The 24,404-nt window shown below is 38.8% G+C and overlaps 1 protein-coding gene and 1 pseudogene across 16 annotated transcripts in view; one reads left to right on the top strand and one right to left on the bottom strand.

Moving 5' to 3' along the window:
• The window catches only part of REV3L (REV3 like, DNA directed polymerase zeta catalytic subunit), a 138,507-nt gene that overhangs the window by 101,225 nt on the left and 12,878 nt on the right, over window positions 1–24,404 (bottom strand). The gene's annotated exons all lie outside the window — the stretch shown is intronic.
• On the top strand, window positions 19,970–20,723 carry LOC118705423 (annotated as a pseudogene).

The raw sequence follows: 24,404 nt of genomic DNA, 5'->3' as shown, positions 1-24,404 counted from the left end.
GAAGTCTGGTCTAATTAGCATATTACGCCTTTACTATTATAGATTAAAGAGAAGTTTTCTTAAGACTATATTTAGTCACTAAGAGTACCAGACTGATAAGGCTACTAGTCCTACTAAGCATACAATTGGCCACATGGGGTACTTAATAAGACAGAGTAATAAACCATGAAAATTAGAAGTATGACAAAGTTTTGTGCAGAAATATATTGCCAAACCTATCAAAAACAATGCAAAGCAGAAGTTTGTGGAGCAACATCTTCAAAGTATTTTAAAAACGGATTTTTTTTTTAGCGGTTGTTTTATAGTTTGCAGTATATATTTACATCTAATCTATGTCCACTGTCAAATAACACTATGCTGTATTTCACAGGTAGTACAGGTACCTTGTAAGTTTCCTAAATTCATCCCTACTATCCCTTTCAACACTGCAATTATTCATTTCACTTATTCATAAACTGTAACCACCCAATAAATTGTTTCTATTATATCAATTAGGAAAAAAAAAAAACACACACAAAAAAGGTTTTATTTTACCTTCATTTTTCCTTCTCTATTGCTTTATGTAGAACTGAGTTTCTGACATATCCATTTACCTTTTATTTTCTACTGATGACGGATTCCTTCAATTTCTAAGGAAGTTTTTCGTTTTCCTTCACTTTTGAAGAATAATTTCACTGTTTACAGAAGTCTAGGTTGGTGGGTTTTTTCTACTAACACAAAACATTTTATATACTCTCCTCTTGCTTGCATGGTTTGTGAAGAGAAGTTCAAAGTAATCTTTAGCATTCTTCCTGTATAGGTAAGGTGTTCTTTACCCTCTGGTTTCTTCCAAGGTTTTCTTTGTCTTTGGTTTCCTGTAGTTTGAGTATGATATGCCTAGATGTAGGATGGCATTTATCTCATTTGTTGTCCTCTGAGCTTCCTGGATCAGTTTGGTGTCTGTCATTAATTCTGGAAAATTATCAGCCATTGTTACTTCAAATACTTATCTTGCTCCTTCCTCACTTATCCTGATGAGCTCATCAAAGGCATTCTTTACTTCTATTACAGTGCTTTCAATTTCTAGTATTCCTTTTGATTCTTTCTTAGAATTTCAACCTCTCTATTTATATTACCTATCTGTTCTTGCATATTGTCTGCCTTTTCCATTATAGCCCGTAGCATTTTAATCATTTATCTTTTAAAAATATTTTTATTGATTTCAGAGAGGAAAGGAGAGAAACATCAATGATGAGAAAGAATCACTGATTGGCTGCCTCCTGCACGCCCCCTACTGGGGATCCAGCACAAAATCTGGGCATGTGAGCTGACTGGAATAAAATAAAACCTGGGACCCTTCAATCCACAGGCCGATGCTCTATCCACTGAGCAAAACAGGCCAGGAGAATCGTAGTTATTTTAAATTCACAGTCTCATAATCCTCATATCTCTGCTATATCTGACCAGAAGTTGGGCTGTATTTACTCTAGCTAAAGGAACAGGGGCTAAAATTTCTTCTAGTATCCTTATTTTTGTCTCTCCTACTGTTTCTGGGTTTCCCCATAAAGTCCTCAAATAGAGGACAAGCTTTGCAGTTCTTTCATCTGTACTACTCTATTTATTATACAAGAGCCCTGTTGATATGGTAGTAAACTGGGAGAATGTGGAGATCTGTAATCCTATGATTAGTCCTGGGGCTTTTAGTGGGCCTGTGTCCCAGGTTGTGGCCTTCACAAGTGTCTCTCTGCTTTCCCACCTTTCTGCTTAGATGAGATAGCAAGGCTAGAGGGAGCTGGAGTTGGGTATTTCGCTTTTCCTAGTCATTTTCCTGGTGGGCAAGTGGAGAACAGAATGCTCTGAGCATAGTTCAAAATGGTTACTATTCTTCTCCCTCAACTGGAAGCATGAGAAGACCCCCTCCCCGCCCACGCCAAAAAAAAAAAAAAAAAAAAAAAAAAAAAAAAATTTACTGTGCAAACCTGGTAGGTCTTACAGAGTAAAAACTCATGATAGTGTGGAAAGTCCCCTGCCTAAGGCTGAGCTCCCAGGAGTTTTTAATTTTCAGACTAACCCATAGTCAGTTTTTAGCAGTTCTCAGTTTAAGCTTTCCTACCAGTTTCTGGCCTCATCAGCTTCTGTTGCCAGTAAACTGTGATTCTCGGAATTAGCCTATTTCTGTATTTTTGTGGGCATTGCTTTACTCTGTGACCTCAATTCTCTGATGGATCCAAGATGTGCTATTGATTTTTAGTTTGTTCATCTTTGATATTATTATGAGGACAATGATGACTTCCAATTTCTTTCATTCTCATTAGATTCCAGAACTCTTGTGTCCTTTTGATATGTTCCCATCATTCGTTGAACACTTTCTTATTTTTTGAACCAAGAAGATATTTCAGGCTTATCTTCTTGTACTTTCTCTGCCTCAGGAGTAGAATTAGCTATCTCTGAATGAAGTCTTGGCTCCTTTTAATCAAGAATGTTGTTTAGAAATCAAGATCTGGACACAAAGTATGCTCATTGCTATGGAGATGCCATTACTTTTAGCATCTCTAAGCACACAGAACTAGGAAATTTATATAGTTACCAGAGGCCCGGTGCACGAAATTCGTGCACAGGGGCGTGTGTCCCTCAGCTCAGCCTGAACCCTCTCCAATCTGAATTGGATGTAAACTGCCCGTTTAGGCCCGATTCTAACAGGCAGTTGGACTTCCATCTCACAATCCAGGACTGCTGGCTCCCAACTGCCCACCTGCCTGCCTTCCTGATTGCCCCCAACTGCTTCTGCCTGCCAGCCTGATCACCCCCTAACCACTCTCCTGCCAGCTTGATGCCTAACTGCTCCCCTGCCAGCCTGTTTGCCCCTAACTGCCCTCCCCTGCAGGCCTGGTGCCCCCCAATTGCTCTCCCTGGCAGGGTGGATCCCCCACAACTGCCCTTATCTGTAGGCCCAGTCGCCCACAACTTTCATCCTCTGCTGGCCTGGTCACTCCTATCTGCCCTCCCCTGCTAGCCTGATCGCCCATAACTGCCCTTCCTTACAGGCCTGGTCCCTCCCAACTGCCCTCCACTGCTGGCCATCTTGTAGTGGCCAACTTGTTTCCACATTGGGCAGCCATCTTGTGTGTTGAAATGACAGTCAATTTCCACATTACTCTTTTATTAGATTAGATGGGATAAAGGCCTGCTGCACAAGTGGGGGCCGGCTGGTTTGCCCTAAAGGGTGTCCCGGTTCAGGGTGAGGATTCCCTTGGGGTGTGGGGCAGTCTGGGTGAGGAGACCTCTGGTAGTTTGTACGCTGGACACGCCCTCCGGTGACCCAAGCATAGGCCCCAGTATCTGGGATTTATTTATCCTCTATAATTGAAACTTTGTAGCCTTGAGTGGAGGCCAAGACAGGCCAGTGCTGCGGGGGCTTGGCTTCCTCCATCGCTGGAGCCAACTCAAGCCTCCTGCTCTCTCCAGCTCCGTGACTGCAGTCATTTTTGTTGGGGTTTATTTATCTTCTATAATTGAACTTTGTAGCCTTGAGTGGAGGCCTGGGTCTGCCAGGGTGTGTGGAAAGTTTGGCTTCTAACATTGGCAGGAAAACCCAAGCCTTCTGCTCACTCTGTGGCCGCAGCCATCTTGGGTTGGGTTAATTTGTATACTCACATCTGATTGGCTGGTGGGTGTGGCTTGTGGGTATAGTGGAGTGATGGTTAATTTGCATATTACTCTTTTATTAAATAGTATACGCACACACACACAAAAACCTATATTTATCTATCCACCCATCCTTCTATTTATATAACAAAAACTATGAGTTTATACTGATACCAACCCAACATCCTAGATACATTCAAGTTATCTCCATGTCCATGTTTCTCTTGCCCATCATCTTAAATATATTACTTATTTACACATCCTACAATATATAAAAAGTAAGTTCGGAATTACTCACCACCATTGAGAAAGATTAGAATTTAACTAATCTACCGTGTTTCCCCAAAAATAAAACATCCTCCGAAAATAAGACCTACTTACAGATTTCCTTCTGAGTGAAATATAAGGCATCCCCCGAAAATAAAGATCCCCCCAGGCTCTGTCTCAAAATGAAAATTAATTTACCGTAAACTGGTCACTAGGGCCGCCCCGACTGGCGTCTAGAAACCAGTGAAGTTACATGGAGTCCTGAAATCACTGCTGTGTAGAGGCGGAGCAGAGGTCGGAGTGAGTGGTGAGTGCGGGGTGGGAGAGAGGAGACTTTCGCAGACGCGAAACAGGATTAGAGCGGACGGGATGCGGCGAAGGTGGTGAATGCTGGTCTGTCTCTGTTGACACTACCTGATGCTCGCGGCCGCTCGCATGATGACTGAAGGTTCTCAGTCAGTGGCAGACCCTACTCCAGCCCAGATCCAGGCCCCAGCAAGCCCAGTGACAGTCCCCAGGCAGGCCCAAGGGGGTAAATGTCTGATAAAGGGGTAGGGGGGATGTCTGGTGAAGGTGTTCAGTGGCACAGGGGTAGGGGTAGGGGATCACTTAAAATGACACAGGAGGATCAGAGGGAGCAATCAAAATGACATAGGAGGATCAAAAGGGGTTACTAAAATGGTAATCCCCGAGATTCTCCTGTGCCATTTTGATTCTCCCCTCTGATTCCCCCTGTGTCATTTTAAGTGATCCTCCTCCCCCCACCTTGATACCCCAATTCCTTTTTTTTACCCCTAGAAATGAGCACAAAAAGAAAAAGCTACTCCGTGGAGTACAAGAAAGGAATCGTGGAAGACTCTTGGGGCCAAAATCTGACTGCTTTCTGCAAAGAGAAGATGTTGAGTATCCGATTGTCCAAAAATGGCGAGCAGAGTATGGTAACCTCACTGAACAAGTGGACAAGGGAAATGCTAAAAAATGCAAGTGTGGATCAGGTCGGCAACCATTATTTTCTGAGCTGGAAAACCTGATCTGTGAATGGATTGTTGACAGGAGAACAAAGGCTTTGGTTGTGAATAGGGCTCAGATTCAAGAATTTGCCCTTGCAATGGCACCACAGTTTGACATAACCTCCGAAGACTTCAAAGCATCACAACACTGGCTGGATAATTTCCTTCAGCGAAGTGAACTGTCTTTAAGAAGATCTATAACATTGTTTAGGTTGGAAGATACTCAAGTTATTGAGCATTCAAGCTTTTTATTGATGATGCTGACTTCTCTAAATACAATCTTTCCAACATGATTGCTATGGATGAAACTGCAGTGTTTATGGGCCAATCATCTCAAACAACAATTGAACAGCGGGGTGCCTCCTTAGTGTACATTCCCTCCACTGCTTACAAAAGTGCACCTGTTTCCTGTATTTTGGCAATTCATCAGGATGGCACTAAAATCTCACCTTTAATCATTTCTAAGGGCAAGAAGGAAAAGATCGAACGTGTTTTGGGAGTTTTTATTCTTGAAACTGAAAAAGGCTGGGCCACACAAGCAGTTATAAGGAAGTGGGTCGATTTAATTTTGCCGCTTGTTATGCGAGGGAGCCAAAGAGGTCTGATAGTCTGAGATACAGCCAGCACTCACCACGCTAAAGACATGAAGACAGTTCTTCACGAAAGAAAAGTAGATCAGATAATGATTCCCGCAGGAATGACGGCCTATCTCCAGACTTGATATTGCAATAAACAAGCCATTCAAAGACAATTTGTGCATGGAAATTAATGACTACATTGAAAATAGAATGGAGAGAAATCAGCGTGGAAACTGTGTGAAACCTAAACTGCAAGAAGTTGTGACTTGAAGAATTCATGGGAGAAAATCACTGACAGTTGCATTGCAAATGCACTGTGAGCAGGCTACCTTGACAAGAAGTACTCATTTAAAGACAGTGCTGTTGCTAAACATGAGAGATTTGGCCCACTGATTCTGAAAGAAATGATGTCACAAGAAATTCACCAGGAAATTCAGGAACTGGATTGTTATGATGATGTTCCAGAAGATGATAACATGATTGTCATTGAATAAATGAGTAAATTCTTGATATTGTAGGATTCACAGTTTGTCTGGTTTGTGTTGACAACCACTGTACTACCGTACCTTATACACGTAATAAATTTCCTTTATTTTCATTTAACAATAAATGTGTACTGTATTCTTCTTCATGGAATAATAAGACATCCCCTGAAAATAAGACCTAGTGCATATTTGGGAGCAAAAATTAATATAAGACACTGTCTTATTTTCGGGGAAACAGGGTACTAACTAGAATTTAATATTTGTTTATTGTTCTTTTTTTGAAGGGGCGGGGTGATAAAATATCCATACTGTGAAGTGTATAAATACTATCTGTAATCTGACTTATTTTGACAAATATGTGTATCTTTATCACAAAACATTTCCCATTCCCATTACCCCCTAGATCCCTCTTGCCACTTTTCATTGATCCCACTTCCCCTGAGGTAATCACTGTTCTGATTTTTCACAATAGTTTTGTTTAGTACTTCATAAAAGTGAAATTATATATATATATATATATATATATATATATATATATATATATATATATCTTTTTTTTTAAATTAATTTCAGAGAGGGAGAGGGAGAGATAGAAACATCAAGGATGAGAGAGAATAACTGATCAGCTGCCTCCTGCACACCCCCTACTAAGGATTGAGCCCATAACCTGGGCATGTTCCCTTGACTGGAATCGAACCCGGGACCCTTCAGTCTGCAAGCCAATGCTTTATTCATTGAGCTAAGCTGGCTAGGGTATTCATTCCTTTATACTGCTTCATAGTAATTCCTTGTATAGCTATATCAATTTGTTTATCCATTTCACGTATGAGGGAAGAGATTCAGAGTACCTAGAGTCATACAATTAACTGAGAAAATTCCAAAGACTTCAGAACCAGAAGCACTCTAGATTCTTAGTTGGTGTTCTCACTGTACCAAAGCACCACTTCAAAGAAGTTAAAAACCAAACAAAGAAAATCTTCAGGAATAGTTTTAGAAAGTACCTATTTATAATCACACATTAAAAAAACAAAAAAACAAAAACCCAACACTATGATACCCTTCAATTAATTAATGGCTGGACCAGTCGCTATCTGGTGCACTGATCACCAGGGGCAGACATTCTGACCTGCAGGTTACCTTGTTGCTGGGGTTACCTTGCTGCTATAGGTTACCTTGCTTGCTTGTCGCCAATAGCGACAGGATGAGAGGGCCGAACATGTCCTGGAGCCCTCCTGGGGTCCCTCTGCAGCCAGCCCCCTTCACCCCGCCTGGGACTGGGCTACGTGGCCCCAATTGGCCCAGATCGCTGGCCAGGCCAAAGGACCCCACCAGTGCACAAATCCGTGCACTGGGCCTCTAGTAACACATAGCAGCGATAGAAACAAAATGTTTAGAGAGCCCAGAAAAAAGAAAAATTAACTAGAATAGGGTGTAGCAAAAAAAAAAAGTCTTCATGGAAGTGAACCTGAACCAGACTTTAAAGGATGGGTAAGAATTTAGTAGGCACAGAGAGGAAAGGGAGACTAGAAAAGGTAAAGCAGGAAAAAAATGGAGAACAATATAGGAAAGGTATAGGTGTCAGAAAAAGTTTAGCATGTATTCAGGAAAATACAGAGCTCACGCTAAAGAGAAAAATGGGAAAAGGAAAGCCAAGAAAAGAAAACTGGAGAGAGTCTGAGGAAGTCCCTAACCACTATGCAAGAAGTTAATTTCTAGCAGTGGGGATTCAATGATTTTGTGCCATAGAAACACATATAATCTAGGTTTTTACTATCAGATGAATCCCTGTACAAGTTGTTTAACTGTGCTATCCTACAGACATCAATCCACCAACTCTCTTGTGAGATTTAGAATCAGAATAAATGCTGTGGCTTCCTTTTTAAAAGAATGTTTTTACTGACTTTAGAGAGAAAGGGGAAGGGAAAGATAGATACATCAATGATGGGAATCATTGATTGGTTGTCTCCAACACGCCCCCTATTGGGGATTGAACCCACAACCAGGCATGTACCGGGGAGTTGAACCTCAACTTCCTGGTTTACGAGTCAATGCTCAACCATTGAACCACACTGGTCGGGCTAAATGTTGAGGCTTCTTAAATGCTAAAGTTTAAAGTAGATCCAGCTGCTCACCAGATAACATGATTATAGATAAGTAGGGTGACCATATAACTTGTCATCAAATTAAGATTTTTGAGAATAAAGGGGGGCACCATTAATTATTATGTAAATTAGGATCACCTAAGGCACATTGGGATGGTTAACTTAGTTATAAAATCTCTCTAAATCACAGGGACTCTTTATCTTTGCTTTCTTAGGTTCTCTTCAATGGGAATCTGCTACTGCTCCATTGAATCTAGCCTCTGATACTAAGATTAGCAGCTATGACATTTTAAAGAGATAGGCACATATTAAAAGTAACAGATCTATTCTTGTTATAGTAGCAGAGACTTAAAAGTTGAATAACTTCATGCAAATCTTTGCCTTAACTAATAATAACCATGAACCCAGAGGAGCTATATACTAACTTCACAAGCACTTTTAGACTCAGATGGTATTTCCTGAGCTTCTGTGTTCTTTGTATTTTAAAAACAAGTAATTTTCAAGTATACCTACCAACTCAAAGTTTATTACCTTTTGTTTTCACATACTGCAAGGGGAAAAAAATCTGTTTTTATTGCTAAAACTACAAAAAAACATTTGATTATTTGCAAAAGATTGTTATGTGGTTGGTTGCAACACTTGGCCTTTAGCCTCTTGCCAAAAACCACACCACATGTGTTCTGAATCACCAGCAAACCCAGATGCCCTCATGTGAGACATTTCAAATCCAACCAGAATTAATTGGGAATGAAAACAACCCTACAGTCTTAATGAATGAAATCAAGAACTTTTAAAATGTTAGAACTTTAGGAAAGTAATCCAACCTCTTTCTACATTATTAATTTTGGTCAAAGTCTAAGACCTGATTAAAGAAGGTCTTGATTGCAAAAAGAAGTCAAACTTTATATATAAAATCACCTTATGCCAGGGGTTGGCAAACTTTTTCTGTAATAGGACAAATATTACATTTTTAGACTTTTGTAGGGCTGTAGTGTCTTTGCTGCAACTACTCCAATCCTGTTGAAGTATGAAAACAGCCTTAGATGATCTATATGTATAAAAGGCTAACATGCTAAGTGTCCCTCCTACCATCCGACTGGTTGCTATGATGCGCACTGACCACCAGGGAACAGACACTCAATACAGGAACTATAGAGCTGCAGTGACTTGGCAGTGGTGGTTCTCAGGTGAGGCACCCCAAAACCAGAGAAGAGGGAGCCTCCTCGTGGGGTCACATGATTCCACTTCTGGCGGTGGGTATGTTGTTGCTGGGGCACTGTAGGTCCCAAATCTGGTTTACTGCACACTTGCATTTGTGTTCCATACCTGTACAACAGCAACTTTGCAGAGTGCCCTCTCATACTCCGGGACACCTCGGAGAGCTGGTTTCGGCTCTATCCCTGCAGGCCTAGGCCGAAGGACCCCACCTGTCAGAGGGACCCTACTCACTCCACAGATGCCAGGGAAGGACCGGGGGAGGTTGGCTCCAGGGCATGTCTGGCCCATCTCGCCCAGTCCTGCCCCGCTGGCCACCTTCTAATTAATTTCCTTTCAAGGTGCACAAATCCATGCACCAGGCCACTAGTACGTAAATAAATGGGAGAGGCTGTGATCCAATAAAACTTGAATTACAAAAAGAGGTGGTAGAGCTGGATTTGGCTCTCAAGGCTGTGGTTTACCAAATCCTTTTCTAGAATATAAGCTCTTTTGTATCACTAGTGCTTTGGACAGTGTCTGGTATACAATATATGCTCTGCAAATGTTTTACAGATGAATCATAGTATTTAATAATCAAAAAGCAAAATAAGCTGCATTGGTCTAAACACTGTGTTTACTGAATATTATCGGAGACCTTAACTTCATACTCAGAATGTATAGGTTGTATTTCCTACGTAAAAAACTTAAGTTGTTTTAAATTAAAATTTTACTTTAATTATATCATTAATCATGGTCATGTCACTATTGAACTCTGCTTACCCAAGATAAAGATTAATTTTCTGGCTCCTTGGGGCCATTCACATAAATAGGTAATCCGATGACACAGTATAAGGACTGGAGCTGAAAGGTCTTGCAGAGTTAATACTTTGGCAAGTGGCAAGTGAGAGCCAAAGGCAAATGGAAAGAACCCTGTGGAGGATACTGGTATACAGAAAAAATGGACAAGAAGCCAGAACTGTTTGTACCATGCGATAAAGATCTGAGAAATTTTCTCTGCATTATAATAATAAATTGGCTTTTTATTAGAGCTTCTTTGAAAGGGCTTCGGTTCTCTGCAACTAAATGATTCCTGACTAGAAAATGGACTATGAAACATTTTGGAGAGGAGTTAATACTTGAGCTGAATCATTAAAAAGTTAATAGACAGAGCTTCCATTTTAGAAGGAATAATAGGAAACAGACTTACCCTCCTGCCTGACACAACTAAACAAACAACAAAACATCAGAGAAATGTATAAAACAATTGTTTTCAGATGTTGGACAATGATTGAATATGAGAGTAATCCCCAAGAGAAGGAAAACAAAACGCGCCTCCCTGCAACAGCGCTCTTTCCAGGGAGCAGAAGAAGAAGAAACCCAAGCAGAACCCAGCACTCTCCCTGAGTTGAGGAAATTGAAAGGTCAAACGTGCTAGAATTTGTAGAGTACCAGAGAGGAGAGAGTTGCAGAGTGGAATAAATCTGTAGAGGATCCCCCTTTCAAGTCCTTATTGAGTAATATAAGCACATGTTTGTGAAGAAACTACCAGAAATAAGAAGAGAACCAATTAGAAGTTAACAGAGGGAACATTCACAGGGGCTTAGATTGTAGTGGGAATAATTTGTGTTTCATTCAGGGGAAAAAAAAAAATCTCACACTTCACAAGACATCAGGTAGAATAATCATAAGGTAATTGCCTCAGCAGTAGAGCAAAATCAGCCTTAGATTAAGTTTGCTCTGGTCCCGCTTAACCAAGCATAAAAATAAGCATTCAAAATGCCAAACTATTCCCAGAATAAAACTCAGGAATATTTCTGGAAACAATGGAATAAGAAATGTATTTCAAAGTCCAAAATCTGCATGTAAGGGTTTTTCATTTGTTTAAATTATATACAAAGAAATAACTTCTTTTCATCAATAAATATTTACCAAAGCCAAGCCTACAATATATCAAAGAACTTATACAATAAAAGAACACTATGCATTTTCACTGTTCCCGCTGTGTGTGTGTACACATGTATGTGTAGGATCAAGGCTCCAATTGCATTTAACTAATTTAGAGTCTTCCTTTTTATCAGAGGAAAAACAATTTCCTGTTCTAGTTCTAGAACTGCAAAAGTAGAGTCATAGTTGTCAACAGAAGCTTGACCCTCTGTTCTTGGGTGTATGCTGGGGCTATAGTGGGAATTTAACACTAAACAAGAAACCACCCATCACTAGGTTTACTTGGATTTTTAAAAAGAATCTGTACATACTGGAGTTTTCTGCCAAAAAAGCAAATGCTTCATGCATTTGGCTCCTGTCCTTCCATGTGGCTGTTCTCCAGTATCAACCTGGAGATGTTCCCATTTCAAAATCTGCCAGCTACTGAAACATGGGTCAAAAAACACACACACAAAAAACCACAACTTTTCTTCTATGTGAAAAAGTACAACGTATCATGACAAGGAATCTTACTAGATAAAGCTGAGAGCACATAAAAGTGTTTATAATAAACCAGTACCCACCAATTTTTAAAAAGATACTTATACCTATTCCACCACAAGCTTCAGATTTCAAGTGTAAGATTTTTTAATGATAAAACCTTTAGACACTTGAACAGATATATCCAAAATATTTTTATTTAGTGAATCTGACATACCTCAATTGATGTGAAAAAAATTAGAAGCATATCTTGCTTTTCTTTTGAGATGACATTCCTTTTCATTCATTTACCATGTAATTAAAAAACTAGCTAAATTTCATTTATCACTTATAGTAATTTAAGGCATCTGTATATTAGGTGTAGAGTTAATAATGGCAGATTTTGTAATCAAAGAAAACACAATAATTCAAGAGAAACATCAAAGGTGCTTTATTCAAAGTAATGTCCATCACTAGCTACACATTTCCCCCATCTTTCAGGTAATTTGTGAATACCATCCCAATAGAACTTTTCTTATTTTGAGGCAAACCATTCAGAGACCCAATTTTCCACTTCTTCCTATGTTTTGAAGTGCTGCTCAGAAAGTGCATGTGCCATCGATCAGAACAGGTGGTAATCTGAAGGAGCAAGGTCTGGTGAATACAGCGGGTGGGTTAATATTCCCAGGCAAGAACTTTTAACGTGTCTTTAACTGGTTTTGAAGAAACTACATGATGGTGAGTCATCATGAAGCAAAATTACTTCGCTGTGTCTTTTGGGACATTCTGATCATTTCATGATCAAAGCATGGTTCAAATTGATTGTTGTTGGTAGTGATCAGTATTAACGGTTTCACTTGGTTTTAGCAGCTCATATACTATATTTTTCGGACCATAAGACGCTCCGGACCATAAGACGCACCAGTTTTTAGAGAAGGGAAATGAAGAAAAAAAGATTCTGAAACAAATAGTGTCCTAAAATATTTTATGTGCATTAAAACCCAACATCACAGTCATAAACACATGTAATCAACCCTGTAAAGTAAACAGCAGCATTTAGAACCATTTTAGAGCCAAGCAAGCACACAGAGACCACACAGAGCCGGGCAAGTAAAAAAACTTTTTTTTTTAAAGTATATGTGTAGGCTATATTTGGACCATAAGACGCAGGGACTTTTTCCCCCCACTTCTGGGGGGAAAAAAGTGCGTCTTATGGTCCGAAAAATACGGTACACCCCTTCCTGATCCCATCAAATGCAGAGCATTGTCTTCTTTCTGAAGCAGTTTGGCCTTGCAGTCGATGATGCTGGTTGACCTGAACCAACTCATGATTTTGTGCATTTGGCATTCTCAAAATAAATCCACTTTTCATCGCCAGTCACAATTCGATGCAAAAAACTTTCTTTCATGCCGTTGAAGCAACATTTTACTGATGAGTTTTTGGTTTTCCATTTGTCTTTCGTTCAGTTGATGTGACACCCATTTTCCTTCCTTTAAAATCTTTCCCATTGCTTGTAAATTATTGGAAATTGTTTGTTGAGAAACATTTCTGCAAGTTGTTTTTGAGTTTGGCGTGCATCGTCATCCAATGATGCTTGTAATTGTTGGTCTTCTAACTTTTTTGGTTGACCTGGACATTCTTTTTCTTTCAAATGGAAATAATCACTTTTAAAGCATTTAAACCAGCATTCACAAGTATCTTGAGATGGAGCATGTTAACCATAAGCTTCCCAAAGTAAATGACAACTTTTTCTTCAAAATAATTAAAACTTCCTGCAAATGCTCGTTTTTTGGCATGAAATTCAACATTTTTAAGCGTAAAAATATCTATGATGTTAACACCTTCAGCAAATTTGACATATGAAGTTTTGAAACTTGCTGTCAATACAACAAAATAGCACACATATCAAATCACATATATATCAACATATGTGTAACTCTATCTATTGAAAAAAATCCACATTAACTGGTATACCTAGTATACTCAAAAAATTTTCCACACTTTGATATTTTAAAATTGTTTGTCTTACTTATACCAATTGGCTTATTAATTTTTCATGTTCTAAAATTTTTTTTAAAACATATTTTATTGATTTTGTACAGAGAGGAAGGGAGAGAGATAGAGAGCTAGAAACATCGATGAGAGAGTCATCGACCAACTGCCTCTTGCACACCCCCTACTGGGATATGCCCGCAACCAAGGTACATGCCCTTGACCGGAATCGAACCCGGGACCCTTCAGTCCCCAAGCCGACGTTCTATCCATTGAGCCAAACCGGTTTCGGCTCATGTTCTAAAATTTTCTATATGTAAAAATATTTCTCATATAAAAGGAACACTGTTTACACTTCTAAAGCATTTTCTCAGTTAATAGACTACAAAAACAAAATAAAGCCTGTTGATTTCTTACTTATATTGTACCTCGTGTCTATTTAATTCTATAGAGTCCTATGAGAGTAAAACAAACATATATGGGTCTAGTTATTTGATAATACATAATATTATATTTATTCTAAAATATATTTTATTGATATTTTACAGAGAGGAAGGGAGAGAGATGGAGAGCTAGAAACATCAATGAGAGAGAAACATCGACCAGCTGCCTCTTGCACACCCCCTACCGGGGATGTGCCCGCAACCAACATACATGCCCCTGACCGGAATCGAACCTGGGACCTTTCAGTTCCCAGACCCACGCTCTACCACTGAGCCAAACCGGTTTGGGCTATATTTATTCTAAATTAAATATTTATTGTTATAACAATTCAGAATGAGAATCTAATGAGTTTCAAGTGATTAACATATAGAAAGATAAAAAATAAACACTTTAACATAAAATATTAAAAATCATAGCTTACTTGGTTCGTAAGTCGTTAGAATTATCATATTACCAGAGGCTGAGTGCATGAATTCATGCACAGGTGGGGTCCCAATGGCCTAGCCTCAATTAGGGAAGATCAGGGCTGGGCCTCTCAGGAGGAGGAGATGACAGGAGGTGGGCCAATCAGGGCCACACAGGCTGGGGAAAGGAGCAGCAGGCAATTGGCAGGTTGGGGGGGTTAATTGGGTGGGGCCAGCCATGGGGAGGGACTGTGGGCAGTGGGTCGGCCAGCCCCGCCCCTGAATTGGGTAGAGGGTGTCAAAGGGGTCCAGTGGCCTGGGAGATAGGCCATGGATGATTGGCTAGCCCTGTCCCTGATTGAGGTTGGGGGATGATATGCAGTGGGTCCAGGTGGGGGGAGGGGCTGCGGGATATTGGCCAGCCAGTCCTGCCCCTTATTTGGGTGGGGGGTGCGATCAGGGGTTGGACGGCCAAGAGGAGGGGCTGCAGGAGGTTAGCCACCCAGCCCTGCCCTTACTGGGGTGGCGGGTTGCAATCAGGGGCAGTCTGGCCATGGGGAGGGGCTGCGGGACGGGCTTATCGGGGATAGGGCTGGCCGGGGGGAAAAAAGGGGTGTTTGGCCTGCTGGCCCGCTCTTGATCAGGGTGGGAGAGTCTAATTAGGGGCAGGGTGATAGGGAAGAGGGGCCATGAGGTTGGCTGGCTAGCCCCACCCTGTGATTGGGCCAGTTCACTGGCCACAGTGGACATCATAGCGACCAGTCGTTATGGCTATTACAGTAGCTTTTGGTACGCAGGCTGATGTTCAATCACCTGAGCCACTGACTAGGGTGAGACAATATTTTACTGTCTAAAATACATGTACTTGAAATTACAGAAAGAGAGAGAAAACAGGTTCAAGAAAAATACATGAAAAAATATGGCTGAGAATTTTCCACATTAAATAGAAGATATCAAACCAAAGAACCAAGATGTCCAGAGATCATCAAAGGAAAACAGACATATCATATTTAAAGGTAAAGTCACATTGTATCCAAAGACAATGACACACCTTATCCAAAGACAGAGAAAAATCTTAATGACAGCCAAAAAAAAAAAAACCACTTTATGTACAGAAAATCAAAGATAAGAATTGCAGTAAAAGTAAGCAAGACATTGATATAATTACATCTTTTAAGTGCTGAAAGAAAAAAGACAATCCACAATTCTATACTCAGCAAAAATTTTTCATAAAAATAAAGAAAAAATAAAGTCTTTCAGAAACTCAAATATGAGTTAATTCATTACCACCAAACTTCCCTACAATAAAAGTTCTCTAGACGGACGGAACATGATACCAGACAGAAATTGTATCCACACAAAGAATCAACACTGAAAATGACATAAATGAAAGTAAATATGTGTAACTTTATTTTTTGATAATTGCTTTAAAAGATGTCTAAAACAAAAATAATAGCAATTTATTTCTGTGTTGATAGCACAAATAAAAGTAAAATAAATGATAACAAAAGCACAAAAGAGGAGCAGAAGAATTGGAGTACACAGTTGTAAAGTACTTAAAGCTATGTGCTATTATACGATGAAAGACTGTGATTAGTTACAAACATACATGATAAACCCTAGGTTTGCCACTAAAATAATTTTAAAAAAGAAGTATAAATAGGTAAGCAAATAGTGGAAATGGGATAAAAAATAATACCCAAGTAATCCAAAAGAGGACAAAAGAGCAAAGAACAGCTTAACACAATGATAGATGCTGGAAGCTGCCCATGGCCTTCACTAGCAGAGAGGGTGGACAAGGAACCCGGAAGGCTTGTTAACCTTGAAGGCTCTGAAAGGTCAGAGCCAAGCACCCACTGTCTAGTTGAGACACAATGGTAGCTAAAGCAACTTCCACCTTTTAGTTTTATGTAAATCCTTGCTGATTGGTTAGTTTTGGAATTTCCTGCCTAAGGGCTATGGGTGTATCCCAAAACCTGAAAAAAAGGGATAGGAGGCCTGAGCAAAGCAGAGTCCTTCCGCTTGAGTTGGGCTCCCGCCTGGCCCCCAATATTCCCAAATTTATACTTTCTTGTCTAGTCTCTTTCATTTGTGTGTAGCCTCCTTCAGAACCGGAACCGGAACCGGAACCTGAACCTGAACCTTGAACCCTGAATCATGCGGGATTGGGGGGGGGGGAACGCGGCAACCCACAGATAGGTTTTAGTCCAACCATATTACTAATTACATTAAATGTAAACAATCTAAACAAAACAATTAAAAGACAGAGATTGTCAGACTAGATAGATAAATAAATAAGCCAAACTAAATTATTCTGTCTACAACAAAAACATTTTAAATTGGTTGAAAGTAAAAGTATGAAAAGATATGTTTGGAGACAATTCTCCATGGGTCTCTCTTAGGTAGATGTCTGTGAATCTGCTTCTCAGTACTTGGCCAGCAACCATCTCTCCAATTACTCCTTATTAAGTCAATAAAGTAGAGATCCAGGAATCTCATGTCTATTGCCAGCATCTATTAAATTTTTGGCAGGTTAACTTGCTAGTTTGTAAGAAGGTAAAAATCTCCTACCCTTCATAACTCTTTACACAATACACCAGGTTATCAAAAGAAAGCTGGAGTGGCTTTATATAAATATTAATAACACACAAAGAAGACTTTAGAACAAGGATAATACCAGGGTGCACAGGCCATTTCTTCATGACACAATAATCCTAAATAGATATGGGCCTAACAAAATTTCAAAATACATGAAGCAAAAAATGGCAGAACTTAAAAGAGACATAGATAAACCCACAAGTTGGAGACTTCAACACTCCTCTCTCAATATTTGATAGAACAAATAGATGAAAAAAATATGGAAAAATTCAACCTTACTAATAAGAAAAATTATACAAACTCACAATAAAATACATTTACACCTACAAGAATTAATTTAAGACTTAAGAAGTCTGACAATTCTAAATGCTGACATGAAATATCAGAAGCCCTCTGCTATAAACCAATTTGAAAAAATAATTTGGCATTACTTAAAAAAGTAGATGTGCACAATCAGCAATTGTCCCTAATCAGCACTTACACCCATAGTATAACCATGATAAGTTTGTATACATATCAGTAGCAGACATGTACAACAGTTTTCATAATAGCTGTTTGTAATTGGCGATAAAAAACAAGAAACAACACAAATGTCCATAATAGAATGAATAAATAAAGTTGTGATATAGTCATATAATGCAATACTATAGAGCAGTGAAAATAAATGAATTACAGCGTTTTATTCAACATGGAAGACTTCCAAAAACATAACGTTGGGGGGGAGGGGGGGGAAGATTCTCAGAAGAACAAATAGTTCCAAAAAATAAAAATAAAGCTAAACATTATATTGTTTAGGGAAATATACCTATGAGATAAAACTAAAGAAAAGCAAGTAAATGATTTAGGAACCAAAATAGATAGGAGAGGAAGAGGCAGTTAGGAATTTCAAAGATATTTGTAATGTTCTATTTCTCATCCTAAGTAGTAGACAAATGTTCTTTATATTATTCCTTAATCTATACATATTCTAGATATTATCATATTTATTATATATTCATAATTTAAAATTCTTAAGAAGAAGAATAATGCAGATTCACTCAGCAAATATTACAAACAAAATAACAAAATGAAAAAGAAAATCATGATATAAAAATATAATGCCTATTGTTAGGCTTAATTAGACACTGAGACTCACCCAAACAGGCTACATTAGATATTGGTTATACCTAGCAGGATATAAAACATGAAACATGCCAGCAAGGCAGTATCAGGTAATTATTCTTTAGCAGGAGTCCTCAGAGCAATTCAAGGGATATTTGTTTTGGCACTCCTGGGTGTGCAGGTCAAGAGTAAGAACATGCCATCACATGGACTGATGTAGTAGCTACCCTACCTTAGAGGTAACAAATAGCCATCAATAGATCCAGTCCCATAGATACAGCTTCTTGAGACTTATAATAGGACTTGCTCAACTATAAAAGTTATCACACTCAGGAAAACCCAAAGCTGTAATATCCCACCAGTATTTATAGTTCATATGTAATTTATTAATCATGAATCATTTTTACCAAAAGCAATGGTGCTAGGTTACACAATTGACAGCCTATCTTTATCAGGTTTCCAGGTGAATAAAGCTAGGAAGGCCAAAACTGACCAGAGGAAAGAAAAGCTATTATTAACTACACTTAAAACAAAAAGGGAGATTCAATTTAAAATGGCACTAAGCTAGTCATCTATTAATATAGTTTTCATTGACTCTAAGATGTCAATGATTAAAAGACACTATTAATTTTTGCACTAAGAAATAAATGCTGCTAGGTTATAAGATACACCCCAATTACTGAGTTATAAAAAATGGGAGGGAAATGTACTTCTCAGAATCAATGAAATACATAATAACCCATGTCCCAATTTTTCACTAAAATATTTAAGTATACAGCCCTACCTTGGACAAAGAATCTGCTCCAAAATAAATCAGATGCCTACTAAAAACTTTCTTAGATGTGTAAGGTTATATTCTCACTCAATAACTCTCTTCACCTATTCACAACTTCCAATTTCAACATAACTGATGGGGCATAGCTCTCTCCATCCTGGGATGTTAAATAGTTTCCACCACTGATGAAATGCTCAAAAGTCCTAAGGACCTTTACATCCTCTAGACTTTTATGTAATACTCTGGTGAGACAAATGCACACCACACTGTTTCAGGTTATCTAAGAATAAGTTCCCTTCTACAAAATAGAGGCTGGAGACAATACAGTGAGAACAGGGGGAAAACTCTTAAACTTCAATCTAGTAGAGGTGCACTGGATGAATGTTTTCATGTAAGTGGGCTGTGCACAATTATTAGCTTCATATATTTTGGAGGGCAATTCTATCAGATTATGAGTGAGAAATGAAGATGACTATATGGACTTTCCATACTCTGTCTACTGGCAAAACACCAGAACTGAATAAATAGCTTCTTGTTTATAGATGGTTAAGGATGGTACCTACACAAACATTCAGAAGCACAGATAAAATATCTTCTTAAAATGCCAAAGAAAATGATCTGTAATAATTTACATTGAGAAATGGAATACAGAAAGTATGTGCTGTGTGTTCTCAAGATACATGATAAAAAGTTTCCGTGAAACATTTTTTCATAAGGAAGATAATCAGCTAAAAAGATCAGGAATAAATAAAAATACAATAGACATATGCAGATTAAGATATAAATGGAACTCAAGAGATAAGAAAAAAAGAAAATACAAACAACAATAGCAAAACCCACACTGGATGAGAAACAGAATACTGCCAAAAAACATATCAGTAATGTAGAATATGAAAACAAAAATGTTCACCAAGAATGCAAAAGGACAAAGTTAAAAATCAGAAGGAAAAGAGGTGAAAAAAGAAGTGGGGCTCTTTTATGGTGCTTCAGGATGAAGCTGAACATCTCTTTCCCAGGCACGCACTGCCAGAAACTCACTGAAGTGGATGATGAGGGCAAACCCTGTACTTTTTATGAGAAGTATATAGTCATAGAAGTTGCTGAAAAGTTCTGGGTAAAGAATGAAAGGGTTAATGTGGTTTGGCTCAGAGGGGGGAGTGACAAACAAAATTTTCCCATGAAGCAGGGTATTGAGACCCATGGCTGTGTCCCATTGCTACTGTGTAAGGAGCATGCCTGTTATAAGAAAAGGAGGGCTGGACAGAGAAAGCACAAATCTGTTCAGGGTTGCACTGTGAATGCCCATTTCAGTGATCCCAGCTTGGTCATTGCAAAAAAAAAAAAAGGAGGGGGGAGAGAGAAGATATTCCTGGTCTCACTGATACTACTACTGTAACTTGTCACCTGGGGCCCCAAAAAACTAGCAGAATCCGCAAATTTCTCTATAGAAGATGACTGCTAGTACATTGTGAGAATGCCCCTAAACAAAGGAGGTAATAAACATTGGACCAAACACCCAAGATTCAGCCTCTTGTTACTCATTACAAACATCTGAATATTGCTTTAAAGAAACAACCTACTAAAAAAATAAGGAAGAGGTCACGGAATATTCCAAACTTTTAGCTAAGACAACAAAGGAGGCCAAAGGAAAACACTAGGAACAAACTGCCAAGAGACACACGCACAACCAATGGAATAGAAGCAATAACCAAAGGTATAACAGAAGAATAATACCCAAATAAAAAGCACCAGCATTTCTATATCAAAAGGATTTTCTCCTCTCAGTCAAAATTAAAAGACACCAGAATAATGTTTAGAGAATTTTAAAGGAAAAGCCTGGGATACAAGAATATTCTGTATTGAGCCATGTTGCCATTAACACGTGAATGCAGCCAAAAGTCATTTTCAGCTATTCAAGAATTCAGAAAAGTAATCCACATGAGCATCTCCTGAAAAATAGTACTTGATAACATATGAGGCAATGGAACTAAATCAAAATTGGCATACTAGTTCATAATGCAAATTTTTTTCAATAGATGGAGTTACACATATGTTGAGAGAAATATATATATATGTGATTTGATATGTATGCTATTTTGTTGTGTTAACAACAAGCTTCAAAACTTTTTATGTCAAATTTGCTGAAGACGTTAACATCATAGATATTTTTACGCTTAAAAATGTTGAATTTTGTGCCAACAAAAAAGAGCATTTGCAGGAAGTTTTAATTCATTATTTTGAAGAAAAGTGCTGCTTAAAGTTATTGTATACTTCAGGAAGCTTATGGTGAACATGCTCCATCTCAAGATACTTGTGAGTGCTGGTTTAAGTGCTTTAAAAGTGATGATTTAGATGTGAAAAACTAAAAACTATGCAAAGTATGGCAGAAATTGGCTTTCAACCATTCCTTACTAAAAATCACTTAAGGATTCCTGTTTTCATTTTATTTTTTATGCTGCTGGGCAAAATTATGTATGAAGGGTCTGCCAACTTTGAAGACTTAGAAAACAAATTAAGTGGCTCAAAACATGCTAATCCAGGTGTCGGCAACCTGCGGCTCTTTTGAAGCTTTACCACGGCTCCGACAACTTGCAAGCCTGTGTGAAAATGAAGGTAACGTCTTACAGCCCTGATGTGCTGACACTGTGCACTGAGGTTCAGGAGCAAAAATCCCATTAACCAGGTAAATTAAATATTTTAATTAGCTATTAATTTGCAAAAATATATTTTACATTGTTAAGTGAAAAAGTCCTTTTTTTCTTCAGATTGACAGCTAACTGCACGATCCGGTATATAGCATTAAGGTAAGAAACAATATATGCAGTGTTATATTTGTTTTAAATGTCGCAATGGTTTTGCGGCTCCCAGGTTTTTTTTTCCTTCGGAAACGGGTCCAAGTGGCTCTTTATGTCTTAAAGGTTGCAGACCCCTGTGCTAATCTATCTAGCCTCTCAGTGTTCTGATCTTCAAAGGACGAACTCAAAGTATTTCATGTCAGATGCTGTTCAGATCACATATGCCTTTGCTATCCTCTCTCCCTAGCTTCCTACAATCTTATTTAAAATGTACGATATTATTTAGGTAGTAGTTAACATTAGTGCTTTCTCAAAAACCTTAGTCTCTTTATCTTTCTTCTACAGGGCCCACTGGTCTAATCTACCCTGCCGCTCCCACTCATCCCAGCCCCACTGTGCCTGCTCCAGGCTCGCTCTCAATCAGTCCCAATCCAGAGAGGCCCGGCAGCAGTGCTTGCCAGCCATGAACCCAGTGTCTTGTGCCCTTCCAAGGGGAGTGGCCTGCGGGATCGGGCTGAAACTGGCTCTCTAACATCTCCCGAGGGATCCCGGATTGTGAGATGGCACAGGCCAGGCTGAGTGCTGGGGAGGGACCGCAGGAGGGCGGCATCTCACTCAGTTCTAATCGGCCAGACCTATCGGACAGAGTATCTGCCCCCCTGGTGGTCAGTGCACATCATAGCAACTGGTTGACCAGTTGACTATCTGCCTCCAGGTGGTCAGTGAGTGGTTGAGCAGCCTTAACAGAACATTAGCATATTACACTTTGATTGGTTGTTCGGTTATTCTGTCATTCTATTTACAATATTTGCATATCACCCTTTTATTATATAGGATATCTAGGATAGATTAGAGCACTGTATATGTTATAAAACTCAAAGCAACATTAACAATTTATTCTATATGATAAAGTATTTTCATCTATGCTATACAGTTTAATCATCTAAAAAGCTCTCCAAAGGATGATCCTACTTCTTGGATTATCTGTCAAAAGGAGTGACCCTGGAGGGTGTAGCTCAGTTGGTGGAGGCTGTCCTGCATAGAAAGGTTACCATTTCATCCCTGCTCAGGGTACAGGAGGAACTACAGGCTCAGTCCTAGGTAGGGGGCATGTAGGAGGCAGACGATTAATTTTTTGCTCTCTCTCTCTCTCAAATCAAATTTAAAAAAAAAAAATCTTTTTTTTTTTTTTTCTTTTTTCTTTTTAAGGATTGGTCTCACGATAGAACCAAACCCAGAAAAAAAAAAAAAAAAAAAAAAAAGTAAATCAAAGATAGGATCCTTTTGAAACTGTTCATTTGAAGTCAGGGTTTTAAAAGATTAGTTCTATAAATATGATGTGATAAAATCAGGATTTTTTTTCTTCCATGCCTAATATTTAAAATTAACTTCAACTAAATGTGATCTAAAAGCCTAATTTAAGATATAAAAGTTCTTTATAAAATGAAAAAAAAGTATTTTCCATAAGAACGAACAAAATGGGAAAGATATGTGCAACTCAATACAGAGAGAAACCAATTTTTCTATTTTCTAATATCTGAAGAGCCTCATGGAATTAAAAAGCAAGACCAAATGGTAGCAGGTAAATGGGTGAAAGATGAACAAGTAGTACAGTGAAAAGGAAATACAAATGGCTTTCAAGCATATGGAAAGACAGCCACACTCATGCATAATAAAAGAAATGCACATTAAAACTTTACTGAGATCCATATTTTTATCTATTAATTGGCAAAGATCAAAGCATTTGAGAACATAATTTTGGTGAAGACACGAAAAAAGTTTCATATTGCTGGTGGGAGTACAGATTGAAACAATCTTGCATTAGTTTTTTTCTCACTTGATGAAATCCTTATAAGACATTTTAAAAAATGCAGTACAAGAGATGCTGAACCTACTATGGGCTGTTGGTCGTTAAAAAAACAAACCTGTTACAACTGTCTGCTTTTATAGAATTGTTTACATAATAAAACAGGTAGGCAAATTTATGTTTTGCTCCATCTGTTGCTCACCTTGAATATCTTACTGTGTGCACTTACTGGGTGCTCAGTAGATACTTGATGAGTGAATGGGACCAGTAATGATGCTAAGGGATGATGAAAATGAAATAAACAAGAACAAATAAACTAAGTTTACATAAATTGTTGAATAAATTGCTTACAGGGCACTGTCACAATGGAAATGTTTCCTGAAAAACGAGTCAGCCAGAAATAGTAGTATAGTCGATTGTTGCAGTAATAGCCCCATAATGAGTCAGTCACACGCTCTTACAAAACCTCTCCCACACTGACTCTGGGCTTGGTCATGTGATTTGCTTTGAACCATGGTACAACAAAAAACTATATGGGTCTTGCCTTCACTTTCTACTCCTGTAAACCCTAGTACTGCCTCCTGATGAAGGGGAGCCTGCTAGAGATACATGGTCCAACAACTCCCCAGCCAACAGGCAGCACCGATATCCAGCTTCCAACTGACCTATCAGTTAATTGCACCACATAAGCCAGCCCAACCAGAAGCAGAAACAGAGCTTAACTGAGCCCAGCCCAGATTCATGGGCTAAAAAATGGCTATTAACTTTCGCCACTGAGTTTTGGAGAGATTGTACGTAATGCAAAAACATACAAGTTGGGA

The sequence above is a fragment of the Pipistrellus kuhlii genome, unplaced genomic scaffold (assembly GCF_014108245.1).
Source record: "Pipistrellus kuhlii isolate mPipKuh1 unplaced genomic scaffold, mPipKuh1.p scaffold_m20_p_5, whole genome shotgun sequence".
NCBI lineage: Eukaryota > Metazoa > Chordata > Mammalia > Chiroptera > Vespertilionidae > Pipistrellus > Pipistrellus kuhlii.
The sequence above is the reverse complement of the archived record's forward strand: the minus strand, read 5'-3'. Positions and strand labels throughout refer to the sequence as shown.